The 18,684-nt window shown below is 37.0% G+C and overlaps 1 pseudogene; it reads right to left on the bottom strand.

The window, feature by feature from the left end:
- Window positions 1-40: 40 nt before the first annotated feature.
- On the bottom strand, window positions 41-5,417 carry LOC145478353 (QRFP-like peptide receptor; annotated as a pseudogene).
- Window positions 5,418-18,684: the final 13,267 nt, after the last annotated feature.

The following is an 18,684-nucleotide window of genomic DNA, read 5'->3' as shown; positions in this document are numbered from 1 at the left end:
AAATTATTCAGCATAAACGTTTTGTTCCTAAATAAGGTGTTCCAGTAAATCGTGATAGGTGAGTTTGCATATCTGTGGCCATTGACCCTTGACTGGCCGCCGTACGCGATTCGCCTAATTCAAAATATTCATGTCGCCTTTCAAATAGATCTTCAATTTAACTAATTTGACCATTTTGTGCAAATGTTTGAGAGAAATTTACTTACCAGCAATCTCGTCCGGAAGGTATGAAAGTACTATCGCAAAAAGGTAATTTTAAATTGCTACCTATGAGTTCTTTAAATTTCTTTGGCCGGATGAAAACAAGTTATTAACTTACCTGTTATTCCATTCTTCAAAGACTATACTAAATTTGGCAATTTGAATATTGCTTTATTCTCGGGGACAGCTGTATTAACATTGAGGTTTTTAAATTTCAGTTTAAAACTACCTGAATTAAATTTGTCCTTAAGGTTTGGCGAGAAAAAAAAAGTCCTTTTTTTTCAAGTAAGCGATCCAAACTTTGGACATTTTCATCATGTCCTTTTCTTTACAAGGGAAATAGAATCAAAACGATCAAAACTTTGGATAGTTTAATCGTGCATATTTATTATCCTTGAAAACAGCCAGAGCAGTTTATCTATTAGGTAGATAAATGCGAGTTGGTCTCATACTTATTTCTCCGGGAAACAATCTGATATCACTCGACTTAACTGTGCTTTTATGCTGTTTCCTCCTTTTATACTTATTCTTTGAATTCTATACAGTATTGAAAGTCCATTTCGTCAGCACATACTAAGAAAACAGCATGTGCACATCCTCAATAGTCTTCTGCACCTCTCTGCAAATGTGTTAATGAAAACATTATGTTATCCAATCACAGGCTTATATAAAGCACCAACCATATGCAATCAGTAAAACGTGATAACTGCGGACCTAACATTAACGATAACTGCCGACTTATCATAAATGGTAGCTTTATGTTTAAGTTATTTTGCAACTCAAATAAACTCAGCTGGAAAAATCCTCAAAATTGGCGTTTTCTTAAGGATACACAATTACCCTGTAGGTGGACTGAAACAGATCAGTAACCCTCAAGTGAAAGAACAAAAAGAAATGTCAAACTTAAGTTAATTACATTCACAGTGTCTTTTTTTTTTCTTGCTGGGTAAGCGCTTGTTTTCTTCATCTGATAGCAGTCTTTTTTGAACCTCGTTCCCCTAGCATTCAAAAACAAACCATATGTGTTGCTGGCTCTTAAACCGTAATGTAAGTTTCCAAATCAGAATGCTTTGACGCGGTAATTGCCTCTATTATTTTTCGTTAACTCTATTTCGCAAGTATGTTGTTGCCAGCTGTATAAAATGTCAACCATCAAAACTGAAAAACTTTCAGGTTCTGTAAAACCTCCTCTTTCCAATAAATATAAGTCAGAATAAAAATTTTGCAACTTCTTATTTTAGCGTATGTAACATCGTTCATAATCTGAACTGTGTTAAATGTAGTTAGCAACGTTCGTTGACTTCGATGAAGATAACAAATCCTACTATTCTCATTCTAATGCGACTGTCCTTAATCAGCGTTTTGCTGGCGCAAAATATCACCTCAAGTTTTGCGGTATTCAGTGTTGTGGACCAAGATACGTTCATGTATTTTCACACTATGCTAATTTTAATGTTATTTTGAATAACCCAAGTGCTATACCAAACAAGCAGGTCGGTTTTATGTACAGTTTTGATCCTATTTGGAGTGCCAGCGACACTGGTCACAGATATTTGGAACGGAATTCCTCGTAATGAAGGCTTAAGATTTTCACCGTAAAATCCCATACAATATGGGATCTAACGCGGCATTGAGACAAATCAAGAGCTGAGAAGATGTCCAAATGAAATTAAAAGAAGCCATGTGAAAATAAATGAGAGTTCGAGTGATCATAAACGGAGACCAGCATAGCACAAACGCTATGGTTAAAGCGGCAAGTGTCCTCGCAACCTTCTTGTGTCGTCGATTATGGTTCATAATAAACGAGTTCCCCATTGGCAAAACTTTAACTCTGGAATACAGGGCACGCCGAATTTGAAATTGTGTAAAAATCATATAAAACAAGGGAATAGCAAAGAAGAATATTGTGTGCAGACTGTAGTAAATTTGTCGACCGGGTGTTCCCCATGTAGCATTACTACAAAGTACGTCGCCGTTTTCGTACGTTTCGACGCGGTAAATGTGCAGTAGAGGTAAACAGACGGTTAAGCAAAGGCCCCAGATGATAAATGGTTTATAGTGATCTCTGCTTGGCCATGCCCTAATCCTTGAGTTGAAAGGATCCGTAATGGCCTTCAGTCTTTGACAGCTTATCACCACAAGTGTGGTGATCGAAGTTGTATAGGTAGCTTCAATAAGGAATCCTTGAACTTTACAAGTGATGTCACCTCCAACCCAACGCCACAAATAGCTAATTGCGTTTAGAAGTGTGAGTAAAGTAAACAAAAGATCCGCAGACGCTAAATTTGCCACCAAACATTTAAATGGAGAATATCTTTGCCTCAGTGTCTTGAAGCAAGTTGACATGACCCATGTATTACCAAAGGTTGACAAGATGAAAACAGTGGTATAAAATATACAGAAGAAAACAAGCATAAGTGGAGAAGAACTGTCAACGGCTGCCATCTTCGACCGTGCATACAGAATATCTATTACAAATTCCTATCTATGTTAATTTTTTTCTTGGTTAATTAGAATAAGACATAAGATTTTCTTGGAAATATTGGCTACCTTGTAAATCCGAGTTGAAATAAAAGTTGATCTATAAATGTTTGTATTTTTTACATTTGGCGTAAAACTTCAGTCCTTCAGTGCCATTTCTTGTCGACGGCTCAACTGCTTCTCAAGTTTTCAAAAGTTGAAGTGTCTCCCGATGTTTGAAGATTATTTACTGAACCCGGTTCTGATAACAAATATTTTTCACCTTGTTGTAATGTTGCAGACCCTTTTTTTTTGCATTTCAGTTGTAGTAAAACTTCAGTCCTTCAGTACCATTTCTTGTCGACGGCCTGAACTGCCTCTCAAGTTTTGGTTCTGTCCTCGTGTACCGGTTCACAAGAACCGATACAAAAGATCCAACAATATTCAGCAGCTAAACAAAGGTTCGTAAAGAATGGAGTACAATGGTTATTCCCTCTGTGTACCGGTACACCAGGACACAACCCAAGTTTTCAAATGTTGAAATGTCTCCCAATGTTTGAAGATTATTTACTGAACCCGCTTCTGATCACAAATATTTTTCACCTTGTTATAATGTTGCAGTCACGTTTTTTTTTTGTTTTTTTTTTGCATTTGTCGTAAAACTTCAGTGCTTCAGTGCCATTTCTTGTCGACGGCTGAATTGCTTCTCAGTACCATTTCTTGTCGGCGGCTGAACTGCTTCTCAAGTTTTCAAATGTTCAAATGTCTCCCGATGTTTGAAGATTATTTACTGAACCCGCTTCTGATCACAAATATTTTTCACCTTGTTGTAATGTTGCAATCGCGTTTTTTTTTTTCACATTTGGCGTAAAACTTCCGTCCTCCAGAGCCATTTCTTGTCGACGACGACTGAACTGCTTCTCAAGTTTTTAAATGTTCAAATGTCTCCCGATGTTTGAAGATTATTTACATGTACTGAAGCCGCTTCTGTTCTTTCTCATTTTCCGCAAATATTTTTCACCTTGTTGTAATGTTACAGGGCTTTTCTTTCAATAGAAAGAAAAATTTGGAGAGTATTTGAACTTAAGCGTTAGCTATTGGCCAAGAGGAATGAGAGCCGGTAAAAGAAAGTAATTCCAAAAAAAAACTGTTGGTTTTTCCTCTGAACAGCTTTCCTGCTTTCCTTAATTGCACTTATGTTGCGTTAGTATTTACTTTTAACTGCATGTGTAAAATGCAAATGCCAGCTTGCAATGAATCGTATCGAATAACATCTAACACTGAAATGAAGGCAGAACTTTATGTTGTCAGTAGCACCGTGGATTGATTTACCTTAACAATGATTCTTTAGTACTAGAAAAAAAAAATAAAATCCACTACCCAACGAGGTTAAGTTTTACTCATGTCGAGCGAAAGCACCAGCAAGGTAATTAAAGTACACGAAATTAGCTTTGCCGATGGGATTTAGGCCAAACTGAAATCACCTAAACATGCAGATTTTGCCTAGTCTAAGTTTTCATTTTACCTGGTGTGATAAGCTATTTCATTTGAAAAGATTTCTCTCAGGGGGTATTCATGTGAATACTCTTGGCCTAATGAGTTACAGAACCTTTTGCTGTATCTTTCCTTACGTTGGTCAGCTCGAAGTTTAATTACTATTGTTTTTCCAAAAGCATCTGTACTCAATTAAGGGAGAACTCCTCAGAAATAAATATTAGGTTTTCCTTCACTTTTAACACCTGGTCTAAGCCCTTGTTGACATTGGAAATTTTAATACCTTTTTATGCTTATGAAAGTAAAGTGCAGTCAATTGTTTTAGCGTAGCTGTATCCACAGTGTAAGAACCATTCGCAAAATGATAGAAAGTGTCTTGATTGCCGCCTCGAGAGAACGTGTCTTCTGTTGCTATGGAAATCCTGCTTTACTGTGGCGTTGATATTGATGCCCAGTGTAATTAAAGATGTCTTTTTAGAGGAAGTGTTATCGCCGACTTTTTTTTTTTTTTTTTTTTTTTTTGAACTTCATCTTAGGCGTTGCATATATCCTGCTTGCTTCAGATTTACTAGGAACAACTTGACGTGCACTGCAACCTGCATGCAATTTAATAGTTGACCACAAAATGCAGCACCATAGAGGTGAGGCTTTCCTTATGGAAGGCAATGGTTAAAAAATTAATTCTGCTATTAAAGCGCAAGCTTAAAGCTCATGAGAGAGCCTTCATGAAGTTTTGCTGTTGTTGCGGTCACACTGTCAGTGCATTTACCGAATGCAGTCTACCCAAACGAGGTTGTCTGAACTCTGTCGACGCGTCGATGATAACATAAAATATAATTCTTGCGGAGGAGGGCTCTTCGCAATGAAGACTTCAGATTTCCACCGAAAAAACCGTATAACAGCGGATCCAGAGCGGCATTGAGAAAAATTAAAAGTTGAGACGCTCTCCAGACGAGTCCAGGAGAAGCCATGTGAAAATAAATTAGTGTTCGAGTGATCATAAAAGGAGACCAACATAACACAAACGCTATAGTTAAAGCGAGGAGTGTCTTTGCAGCCTTCCTGTGCCGTTGATTTGATCTCTTCATAAACAAATTACTTATTGGTACAACGCTTCTTCGGAGAGTATGAAAAATACGGCATTGCGTTAGAATAATGTACAGCAATGGAATAGCAAAGAAAAAAGTCGTATGCAAACTGTAGTATATTTTTGGAATTGTGTCTCCCCTCGCTTTTGTAATGCAAACCACTTCATCGTTCTTGCTCGTTTTGTCTCTTGCCGTGAATGAAACATAGGCATCAAAAACTGTGTTCAGCCACCTTAACCGTGTCGGCACGTGCCTTGCTTGACTAAATAACATTCTTTACTCGTGGGTTCTGGTATCCTGATAATCATAACAACCAGAGTGAAAAACAAAAATAAACTGCTGTTCGCGGACAAATATCCTCTTTTTCAGTTTTACTTAGACATCCATTCAATATCTTATTTCCTCGTCTACAACGCACCCCCCGATTAAGTGCTTCTCCTCGAAATAGTTTCAAATACAAAACCCACTCCCCTCCTTGTAAAAGCAGCAAAAATTACTGTGTGAAATGAACGAAGCTAAAGGAATTACTCCAGGTTTCTTGGAAAAATTAAAATTGTTTTTCAAATAAAAGAGGTCCAATGATTGAATGATACCTGATTATTAGGTAAGAGAAACTTTAACTTGTGTGTTGCTGGCCCCTCACATTTGCATTGCGCATCCTTACTGCGCATAATTTATAGTGTCACTAGCGCGCGTTCGTGCACGCGCTCATTCTCTATTTTCCAATTGCCCATAATTCACTCTGTTTGCCCCCCAAATTTTGAATAAACTATTGTTGTGAAATGCTTTTCGAGACACCAATCTTGACACCTTGTCTCCTTGCGCCCCGAAACACGTGGTGTGGCAACGCGTGTTTCGGGGCGCAAGTGAGTTCAAAGTACGGAACTTGATATACTGAACGGGTCATTTTGCAATTTATGTGCGTTGGCTGTTGGGCTGGCGTTACACATCTTCGCTGCACAGTGCTGACGGGCCCCAAGAAGGGCGAAACAGCTGTCCACTGTTGCGATCCTACTTTATCGATTCTTGTCATGTTGGTGGCTCAAGACATTTTTCACGTATTATCAGCCTTGCAGTCTGTTGTTTGTTTTCAGATCTCTTTAAATCCAACGTTGGCAGCGTTTATCGTATGCGGTCCCTTGCAGTTTCTGGGTTCTTAAAAACGCATTATACTTCACTTTGAGGTCTCCCAATGCCTTTTACAGCCTTGTACATAAAAACCCTAATCTAAAACGATCTCTAAAATAGAAAACTTTTTAATCGTGATTTAAAACAGTCCACAGAAGAACACTGTTTAATGCCATTTGGTAAGTCGTTCCATAGCCTTGGTGCAATAACCGAGAAAGATCTGCCGCCATAAAAAGTCGTTTTATTCTTTGGAATAGACTGCAAATTTAAGTCACTTGACCGCAGAAAACGCTGAGGCATATAAAGAAATATAAGTTCATTCAAATAGTTCGTTTAACACTGGATACACTTAAACTGAAATTATTGGATACAAATATGTAAAATCAACGAGCCATAGGCTTAAAAGAACAGTTTCAGGATAAAATATCAATCCTTTAACTCTCACCTGTAATATAATTCTGGTATACCGATGTTATGTTGGTCAACCGATGATCAAACAGTGGAGTGGATTCCCCAGTGATCGCTATCTACAGAAGCAGAGAAAAGTTCAATATGTCAATCAATATGAGCAATATATCTGAATATATTAATAAGGTGGTATCGTGGGGGCTGAACTGAAAAGAAACGTCGAATTGGCTCAAGTTAATTAATATTGATTTTTAACTAATGGTTCTTTCCTGACTTCATATTTGTTTTTAGCACAGTTTGACGTAACTACATCCTTGTTTTCGTAAACTTATGATTTTCGGAGATGTTATTTTTTCAAACAACCGCCTTATTTTTGCTATCTGTATTCTCGTTTGGTACATTTTGTAGTTTACCACTTCCTTGGAAATGCCGAGTCAAATAGAGAACAAAATAATGTTCCCACATCATTTCAATTTCGGTAAAAGTTCCAGACATGCATGCTAATGCCTTAATTTGATTCCTACAGATTTCCGCTTTCAACAATGACTTAAAGCTAGTCCAGTATGTTTTTTTTTTTTCCTAAGAGCCTTCCTGAAAGCTAGATAATTGCTGTGGACTTATGTATTGGTTCGCACGTAAATGAGACTCCTACAGAGAAAAGTTTTATTTAACACTGATATGTATGACTGAATTTATGAAAACCGTGTTAAGACTTTGCACCAACACAACCATATGCGCTTTGATTTCACAACTCCAAAAGGCCTTAAAATCACTCCAAGCGATCAAAAAAAAATGGATAGAGAGAAAAGCAAGAAAAGGAAGATAAGAGAGTGGAGGAAAAAAAGACTTAAATTCCTTTTGATTTTTATATCGTCTACTTTCGAGAGGAAAAAGCGCTTGAATTCTTTGACACTCTTTACATAAATCCAGACATATATATAGTCAGTCAAATATTTCAAGTTCTCTTTTCTAAAAGCCCAGATGAGAGCTGCAATATTTGTTACAGACTTAATATTTCATCATTTTACATGTAATTAATGTTAGGATGGAGATTTGCACTCAAATGTCCTGATTTAAACGTATATTAAGATTTCCACAGATTTGGATTTGTATCTACGACGTTGGTCTTCCCAAAGTTTCTTCTAAATGCTCAGTACAAGTTAAATTAAACTGGGCCCATGTAATTGCTATGGACTTATGTTTTATCTGTTTTGGTTAATAGAAGACGTTTGCGCAGGTGTCCCGGATCACGTGACTCGGGAGATTTCCAAAGGTTTCAGTTTTTACCTCTGGCAGATTATGGCGTTGGTCTGGCTACAAGGTTATTTTCTAACAGGCCAGTCGAAGGTCCACATAATGCCTCACGTCGAAAATATAAGTCGTAAGATAAAATATTGACCATCACACAGTTTAGATCAGTGTAGTTAATATAAGATTGAGCAAAAAAAAATGCACATTAATCTCCATCGGTCTCCATTGTAAGCGTTATGGATATAATTGAGAATGATAGTGTGGGGGCTGAATCGTAAACAGCTTAGTCATTATGAAAGAGCCATTTTAAACAAACTCCTCTTTTGATACGTCACGGCAAGACATATTCCATGATAATTTGTTAGTCCGGTCGATGTCGTGCAGATGTTTCTGACCTCCGGAATATAAATAAAGTTTCCTCGTTTTAATTTTAAAATTTAACTTTGCTGTTGCTAGTTAATCATTAGTAATAACTGAGTAATATTCGGCCATAGGATTTCAAGCAGAGAACGTCAATATCTGAACAAACTCCAACAAAAACAGAACAGAATAAAGCAAAACAAAACGAGATAGATCCACTTGGAAAAGTAACAGACTGTAGTTCGTGCCCACTTACACTATATATTGATACAGTCAAAGTCGTTATTGGCTGCCACTCAAAGTTAATAAATAACTTTTTTGTCATCTCCTTAACTTATTTCTAACTTCCTTTTGAGGAAATATATACCTTCTTTGGTCAGAGGAAGCAAATGTGGACTTACTCTCAGTGAAGGCAATGATATTCTCTAGGTATGTGACGTGGGTCAAAATACATGACCACGTGACGTGTCATTTTGTTAAAATTTAATAAATCGGCAAATTGGTGGCGAATTTTCATTCTATTGATCAATAAATAAGCGTTTTCGATGCAAGTTTTAATCATCTACCTTGTTACGTTTGGAATGATCTACGTTGATTTCGCTATTAGAAGATAGAAGTGATCAAAAGTCGAATTTTGTTGAAAAAAGCGGCCTTTTACCCTATAAACGTTTTCTACGAAAAGCAGGGCGGTCATTACAAACGTGAGAGGATGGAAACAATTGAACTGCATCTAAAATGCATTTTGATTAGATGATATTACTGAAAACCGCCACCAATTGCTCGAATAAAGTCTATTTTCCGCTAAAAGTCACGTGAAATGTCAAGTGACCCTTCAGAAGCACCAAGTCTAGTTTCAAATGTCCAGGACGTTAAAACCTAAATGTGTACTAAATTTTGTTCCATTGCCATTTATGCTTTCAGAAATATAATCAATACATTATTTTTACTAGTGATAGCCTTTGACCGCGGCCTTAAATTACTTTTGAATTATTCCGGAGGAATTCATTTTCTCACAAAAGCAGGAAACACTCCATAAATCTTCGTCGATACCAACTGACACGAAATGTTCCATTTCTTTTTCGTGCTTCGAAACTGCCTGCCTTAATTGCAAAAAGATTCCGACACCAGATCAACTCCGACTCAGACGCTGTTAAGGTTCAAGAACCGCTGAATTTGCATGACGTGAGATTGAAACACGGGCTAAACAATGGGCAGAGTTATGTTGAGTAAGGAGCCGAGAATTATGTCACTCAGGTTGCAGAGTCACCGTATTGTCGGGTATTTTAAACGACTAATTTTGTCGAAAGTCTCAAACCACTGCGAAGATACCTTTTTTGGGGTTGATTACGAATGTATTTGGACTTCATTTCTTTAAGTAATATTGTTGAGTCCAGTGATACCACACCACGCGTGTATTCAACCTAAACCGCTCATTTATGAAAAACACTTTTTCCGACATTACCACGAACAACGATTGTACAAATGTTATCTCTATTTTCGGAATAATGTCTTACCTTGAAGCAAAGGAAATGATTCATTTTCACTTGCTTGAGGTTACGGTTTAAGAATCTGAAGATGACGTTAGCCAGTAGTGGTGGTGATGTTAACTTTTTTGATTTTAGACTCCGTAGATTGGCCTTAAATAAGAGCAGTTCTCGGTTAAGGAGATATTCCGGCTGAGAAGCAGATGTTCAGAATACAACTAATTCGTCAGCAACAATTACTTTTACGAGAAGCTTCTCGTTTGAATTGCTAATGTGCTCTTCACCTGGCTATTGATCTGACACACGGGTTTTCTAGAGATAAGATATTTACAAAATGAATCAAAAGTGGATATATGCAGTGTCAAGGTTGTATCCTTCATTCTAGAAGTAAGTGAAGTAATATATCAAACACAAAAGACCGTGCTTGAACACATTACCAAACACAGAGAAGAATGTTGAAAATACGTCGCCCAGCGGAGTATCTTTGACGAACCTCGAGTTGTTTGAAAATGTGGTAAACGCTGTCTTGAGCGTCTGATATATCTTTTCAATCGAAACTAAACCTAAGAAGAAATCGTAAAAATCCAGCCTAATTAAGATCGGATATCCAAACACCATCACCATCTTGATTTCCTTTGTTTAAGTTTGATAAATTATTAATGAGTTTGAGAAGTTTATTTCTCATTAATAGCTTTATTTTAGCATATTAGGGCCTGAAGTGAATTTCACATGTAAAGGATGTAAAGCATTCATTACTTAACATTATCCACAACAGTCACCTAAATTGCCAGTCACCTAGCCTTAATTGTTGAAAGGTTCGACAACACATCGACTGCGACTCAAATGTAGTCAAGATTCAAGAATCGCTCAATTTGTATGGCGTAACATATCAAACACGAAAGAACGTGTTTGACCACATTTTCAAACACCGAGAAGAAAGTTGAAAATACCACGCGCAGCGAAGTATTATCGAAGAACAACAGTTAGAGTCATGTTGGGTAAGGAGGCGATTCTTAAGATCCAGGGTCAATGTACTGCAATTGGCTAATTTCGTTAAAATGCTCGAACCTACTCTTTTAAAACACTAATTTGGCCTTCACCTGGCTGTTAATCTGGAGATAATGATTTACCACGTGAATCAAAAGCCGATATATGCAGTGTCGGACTGTCAAGACTCTATCCTCTATCCTTTGTGTCTTAATCATCCAAAAAGAAGAAATAAAGGATACCACGTTCAGCTGAAATTTCAACAGAATGGCAGTTTTAAATTTCTTAACATTGTGGTGACAAAATCAAATTTCATTCCCAAAACGGTTTTTTTTTGTTTTTGTTTTTTTTGCTCTGTAACTTTTTTTATTCCGGTTATTTGAATATTTGGTGGCATCTGGTAATATTATAAACGAACTAAATGCAACTATTGGCGGCTATTTAGGAGAAATGTAGCCTCACGAGACCAAAACTCACGTTTAAAAGAACAAAATTGCAAATTCTTAATTTGTGGTTTAATGAAAAAATGAAAAGAATATATACATCTTGTGGTTACTTGTTATAGCTAACATACTGGCGACGTATATTACCATCTTTAACAGCTGCGTACTAAATCTGACAGATAGAAAGAGGAAGTTCTAATTTTGTAACCTAGTCACACCAGTAAAGGAGATTTATCATCCGATTTTGAAGGTAAAATTATCTCTTAAAGGAAAGAAACTAATTTTATTTGTTATTTTGCTTTATTATCTTGATAAGTTCGTTTCTAACACATCCGCAAGCTGGAGGCTTTTGTTTGGAACAATCCAGAACATAAGTGATGGAGGTAAGAGTTCATTTAAAGAAGAACAATTGAAATATTGAGCGTAAACATTCGTTTTGGGGGTAATTCTAAACTAAAGCAAATACTGCCATCTGATTGGCTGAGATGTCGTACGCTATCAAGCATCAGTGTGCCGTTGCTAGAGGTCGTCTACATAATGGCGACTTTTTCGTTTCTCCGATGTTTTGAAGAAGATTTAGAAATATTACTGGATAATTCAATTTCCAAGAATTATGCTCATCGTTATGCGACTTTAAAACCTATAAAGTTTTCAATAAAGTACTGATGAGCGCGCGAACAGTTCAGTGCAAGCTTTTTGTAAGTAAAAATTGACACATCCTGCGCGAGATGTATAGTCAAGTTACAAAATACTTGAAAACCGTTATTTGAAAAAAAAAAATAAAATAAATGTAGATTATTTGACACAATCAAATCATTCGCTCTTTATTTCTATGAGGTGATAGTTCATTCGGTCTTCGGCCTCATCAGCCCATAATTTAGTTGTTAAATTTTTCGCGGTACTTTGATCCATTCTTCTCCAATTAGCAGAATAGTCGAAATATATTTTGTATCCCAGAAAAAGGCAAATGGGCCCTAACTCCAGAAAAATACAAGAAAAACGGATAAGGTAACTAAGAACTTTGGCGCACTTTGTAATAACCTCAGTGTCTCACGGCACAGTCAACGGATGGTAAAAAGTCAACCTTGCGTCCAGGAGCGTGTAAATTTCATTTCGAACAAACTAAACTATAATCATGGCAGGTCTCCGCATCTTTGCGATTAAGTGCAAGGAAGTCCAAAACGGAACACCAGTCGCTGTTGCGTATGGTGGAGAATTAACTTGAGATATGACGTAATTAGACGTCTTCTAACCAAAGAAGAATTTAATCTATTAAATAAATTCATGGTTGCAATATGTGGAATTTTGATTGTTATGGCATATTTAATTTCCTGAAATCATCCTCTCATTCGTGTTTCTTTTTACGAGAACATTTATTGCAAAAACTGTATTTCAGTCTTTTCTGTTTTCGAAATTCGTTCTCGTGCAGTTTGAGACACCATGTCTAAATATTTCCTTGAATGAATCACCTTCGGAATAAGTCAAGTGGGGACATCTTTCTATTTTTAAAAGCCGCATGACATTTCGTCTAGTTGTAGCATTCTCTTTGAATTTTTATCACATTCTGGAAAATACAGTGCGAAAGTACCGAATATAGCGTGAATTCCATTTGTATCTGTATGTTTTTGCTTATAATGGATTTAACGTATGAAGACACAGGGTGTTACCTTAGCGAATACCCTAGATTTGCGTCAGGTGTCTTCAGACGCCGATAAGAAATGTTTAAAGACTTCAGTTCTTACCTTAAACCGTTGAGAATCCCGTCTGTTCAAAAACTGTTTAAAAGTTTGACTTGCAATGTTTCAAAAGTAACGTCCTTTTTCTATGTACATGTATGTTTGAAACGACAAGAGCCGGTTTGGGCAGGAAGTTTCATTGTACAACCCAGGGGTTTTGTCCACGTTAAGGGTGGAAACTTAGCAAAAGCGAAGTTTACACAACTCGCATCATAATTTGCATCTTCCTTCTGCTCTGACAGAGTCGATGAATGCGTGACAGCCTTCCAAGAATGTGTACCTAAATTTAACTTTGAGACAGTGTTTGTCAACAAGGTAGACATAAGTGTCTGCCAATGAAGTAACTATTCCGACTTGTATAAGCGTTTGCTCCTCAGTTTTTTTTTTTTTTCTTTTTTTTTTTCGTTCTGCAGGTGGTCTTCAAAAGAAATCTCTTCACCGAGCGTCGAAATTCTGCATCGGAGGCACATTTGCGCTTTGCAAGCGAGGTTCGATGTGTTCGAAACGAGGGAAACGACTGTATTAATGTCTTCAAAAAAGCCACCAAGCTCGCGCTCCTGATAAAATATACATAACATTCTCCACACGTTGCTTGTGTTGCATTTTCCCCTGCTTGTCATTCGGTATTGTTGCTGTTGATTTTGTTTGTTTTCCTCTGATTAAGGGAAGAGAGAAGAAGCTTATGTAGGACCACGTAAGCTTATCGTGAGTAAAACAGTTCAACATGTTTTATATGGTATTTTTTCAATTTACTGTGATATTCTGGTAATCCCTTATGAACAGAAAAGTTAAATATAACTTTGTCCATTTGCTCGGGGTTTTGTTGGAGATGTCAGTTGTCATCCTTTGTTTCTTTAATGAAGCTTTTTGTTTGATATTCATTTTTGCTTTTCGTGACAGTATTGGATTTGCTGTGAAGGAAGTTTTCCAGATATATCGAGCCGAGTTGCGAAACGACCTGGTTTTCAAAATTGATCCAGTCTGAGATGTTATATTATTTATGAGCCCTGAAGTAACCATCGTGAAAAACGTTATCAATTTTAAAGTTTAAATATCAATATTTTTCATAGTAATTGCACTATTTGCTTTCATCCAGTAGTAGACCAAAAATATCCCCAGTTGACGGCTTTTTGATATCCTCATATCCTGTACTCTGGCTCTCAGCCTTGTCAAATCCATCGTATAATAAGGCACGTCTTCTCAAAGGTCTGTTCTTCCTGCTAAGAATTCATTTTGCTGTTCTCCAAGGCCAGTACAAAGGAAGTGAAAAAGTAATTAGTGATATGTGATAATACCTGTAAAGATTAGAAGAAAACTAAATGGTTTCAAAACATAGTCCACCATGCAGGAAACTGTGTAATAATCTCAGACAAGTCATGCAATTTCAAAAGCTACCAGTACACACTATAGCTGTGAATGCGTCTCTTGTTAGTTTGATTTCCTGCTGAAAACAGCGTAGAGGACGAGAGAGTATCGTACAATGAAGTCATGCCATCGGTCACTTCTCTAACAGTCATATCAGTGTTTCAGTGAGCTGGAGGGAAACCTGGGGGAGGGGTTTCTGACTGTGTTCTGATTGGCCATTAAGAACTGGAATATCTCGTCCCAATGTTTCTCTCAATTCAAATTACAAAGTGTTTTGATGATGTAAAGACCATTGCAGTTGATTCAAAATTTGCACCCAACAGAAATAATAAATAAACTAAATAAATTATATTTAGAGAGGAAGCTACATCAGCTTTAGCTGCCAAAAAATACATTAAAAAAGCCTTCCCTACTCCTCACACAATATCCAGTCTGTTTCCTTTGCGTGAACCCCACGATTCGAACGCGTAGGACTCTGTCTTCTAAATTGACTGATCCATCTTAATTTGATTTCATATAACATTGGTCTTTTTGTGCTGCCATCGTCTCATTAAAATCGTTTCTGGTCGTTATCGCTACCAACCAAATTTCTTCTGGTGCGAAATCACTCACGGTCAATAATTTCCATTGCAAATAATATTATTCATAGCGCACGTGCTGATGCTGATAATTATTCATCTCATGTTCAGTTATCCGCCATCGTCTTCGTTAGTTCCTGTTCCGTCCACGTTTCTACAAAAAGAGAGAAACGTTTGGTAACCTAATCTTGTAAAACCGACAGTTATGATGTTAGTGGAAAGAGACAGACATGTTATGTGGCCGAGTAACGATTATTCGACCGAAGCAACGATATATTTGCCATGAAGACAAGGCACACGTGCCGAGGTTCAGTCGAGCTTGTACGGTTTCAGTGCGGCTAGTGCGTCTTCGTTTGAAGTTTGCCAGGTTGGTAGAACTGTAGAGAGCACTGTAAAATCACACACTACTTAGTTTTTCAACTTTTTGCCAGTTGCAACAGTACGCGCACAGTTTACACCATTCAAGTCAATATATGTACAATTTTAGCTGTGAACATTGCTCTTTCACTCACTCACTAACTGAAAATTTCTTTGGATCACAAACCGATTTACTTCTTGGAATCTGAAAACTCTTTCATCCACTGGTCAAGAAAAACAGATTGACTGCTTTTAAAGTGCAGGCATCCTGCGACTGATGTTTCTTTTATCGTGAAATCTCGAAATTAAGCATAAAGTGTTTGTTAAGTATTGGGAATAATGAATCAGCACATCAGTAAGTTTTCTTTGCTTTTTTGCATTTTGTTTCCGCGTTGATTGTTTTCCTTGCTGTTGTGGTTGTTCGTTACTTTTTCCCTTAGAGGGGGAGTTAAGTATTTGAACTGAAGCTTGTAATTTCACCGATTTCATTCAATAGTAAATTTCGTTACGGACTGCCAAATTATCTTGAGTTGCTGCAGTTTCAACTCTTTTGGTCTTCGTTTTAGGCCGTTTACTTTGTGTGAACAAACAAAAGGACTGAGGACTGCAAATCATAACTCATTTGCCGGTGCCACCCGCACTGGTTCCAAACCAAAGGTGAGCATCCGTTCTTTTATGTGTATATCTGTAGTGTGCTGTTTGTTTTTAAAATGCTTTGTTTATTGCAGCCACAATTTAACTCTAGTACTTGTCTTTAAGCCATCTGGCTTATCTTCTGTCTTTTTTTCCTTCATTAGGATAACCAATGACGAGAGAACATCGCACAAGTTTCACAAGCAACTTTACTACGTCATGAAGTATCATATGAGCTGTTATATGGCATTTAACGGTATGTCAGTTTCAATCAATTTTTAAGACGTAACGAAAAGAAAACCTGGGCTCAACTGTTCAAATCGTGACTGGAATTTGAGAAAATTTTTAAGTTGACCACAAACATGATTAATACAAAGTAGTAATGAAAGGCTTCGGGCAAGAACGTCCCGTTGATTTTCGGTCATTTTTGAAGTTATTCAAAAAATCACAGGAAACATTACAAATTAAGCCAGCTACTTTGTATATTGCGCACACCGTTCACTTGGCTCTGAAGATGACTGATTTCTGCTCAGACTGTCGAAACGTCAATTACCAACATCACGCAGTTCGCTTCAGAACTACCAGACGATCACACAAGACGAACTACTGATACTGGTGGGGTTAAACAAGTTGCACTAATTTATAGCTGGAAAATTTTGAAAACAGAATTTAATCGAGGCTAACACAACTGAGAAAACAATATAAACAAATCGTGCTTTACTTCAGTACTTAACATGGCATGGCGCTGAATAACACAAAAAAGTTTGTTAAGGCGTAATGATAGATTTTCATATGATGGCTGGTATTCACACTATCAAGAGGTCATTTCAGAGTTGAGCATCGTTCAGTGCAAATTTCAAATGTAATTTGGCCTAAATTGCGGCTGTGAATAATTGAAATAGATAGAAATGAGACTAAAGGAAAAGCAACCTTTTTCTTTGAAACTAATTCGTCCAGATCTTCTCTGAGAGTGGGGCTGACTAGAAAGTCGATCTCAACTCTTTTTCATGTTAGTGTTTTTCTCTAAGTCAGAGACCCTGTTGAAACGTAATTGGTTAATATGTTAGCATAAGTATTCTTCAAACGTCAACATGCTATTATATCATGCATGTGGGCATATAAGTTTTTCATTTTCAATTCCTGTTCAAACATTTCATTTTTTTTAAGTGGCCAAATTTGACGATTTGTGTCAAACAATGCTGATGTGACCTTTTTGGGGGAATTATTAGACAATTGTCATTTCATTCAGTGGTTTGCTCGACATCATTAGAAATGTCGACGTCGATTTAGCATTAGCAGCAATTTTGTTATTTATTCGGTTTGTTTCTCATTTCCTATGAAGGAAAATCCGCAGCTGCTGCAGATTTTAATCAACTTGTTTTGAGGCTTAAAGAAAATATACTTTTTGAGACGTGGGATTTTCGTCTCGATAGACAAAATAAGAAATGATGCCTTGTGGTTAAAAACACGGACAAAATTTCAATATTTTTCCTCGCACATAATGTAAGTTAATTAAAATAACAGAACGAATTTGGATTTGCAGACAACAACATGCTTCATTTCCTCACAATTTGCATTTACAGATAAAGCACCTATTGGTATAAGTGTATATCTCACTCAGATGCCTTTCGTTTTAGCCAGGTTGCATCTAAATTTTTAGGAAAGTTTGAAAAACAGGGCTTTAAGGTTTCGCGTAGTTTGCTACCGCAATGATAAAGGATCATAAAGCTTTCATTTTATTTGTATTGCAACAAACGTTTTATTTCTCGGCATAAATGGCTTGCAATTTCCAAGAGATTTTAAAAAATCCGTGAGCATAATAACACAAAGACTGATAGAAACAAGTTATGCCTCGCCTTCACGACCCAATTTCCAATACTTTACAGCGTAATTTTGATGTTTCCAAAAAAAGTTACGGAGCTGTTTGTGTCGTATGCTAGAGCTCAGAGTAAGATGTGTGCGTCTTGGTATCAGGAGCCATAATTAATCGTGGCTCCTGTTGGTATAAACTTTTAATGTTTGTTTTTCCTCAGTTGAACACGGTATTACGCGATTGAATTATTTCTTTTGCAGGAGTGAAGGAAGTCTAACATGCCATTAAACTGCATTTTAGACCGATTCTGTATAATAAAGCTGCTGCAAGTTCTCATCGTGAAGTTTTCTCTTTGCTGAATACGCACAGATATATTTAATAGGGAACGCGAAAACACGCTGGACATTTGCCAAGTTTAAAATGTATCAGAGCAAGAAAACAGAAAGCGTTAAGGGCAAAATATTGCTTTCGTTCAGATTATTCGTCTGCACTTATTGAAAGAAATTACAAGTATTTTTGCTGGCAACTGTGCCTGTTACAAATGGTTTCTGATAGTTTCGTCAGAACAATTCCAAGTCTTTTACCTGAAAAAATTTTCAAAAATAAAGTCTTTTGGCGGGAAAATAGAGCGCGTTTTTAAACGGTGCCTGGAAATTTTTCCAAAATAAAACTAAGTCTTTTGGCGGGAAAAATCTCTGCAGTTTGCAGTCAGATTTGGCCCATCGAAAGTCAGCCTTTATTTTGACTTGTTACTAGACCCTGGTTAAAAGTGCAGAACGTTTTTCCGCGTCGGCAACACTACATAGTCAAAATATAGTAAAAGAGATAGCCTACATTTCGACTAGTTTCCAGGCCCCATTAAAAGCGCGCATTTTTTTATTAAGTGACAGAAGATTCA

The sequence above is a fragment of the Orbicella franksi genome, chromosome 2, assembly GCF_964199315.1.
Source record: "Orbicella franksi chromosome 2, jaOrbFran1.1, whole genome shotgun sequence".
Taxonomy (NCBI): Eukaryota; Metazoa; Cnidaria; class Anthozoa; order Scleractinia; family Merulinidae; genus Orbicella; species Orbicella franksi.
This window is presented reverse-complemented; position numbering and strand designations above follow the sequence as displayed.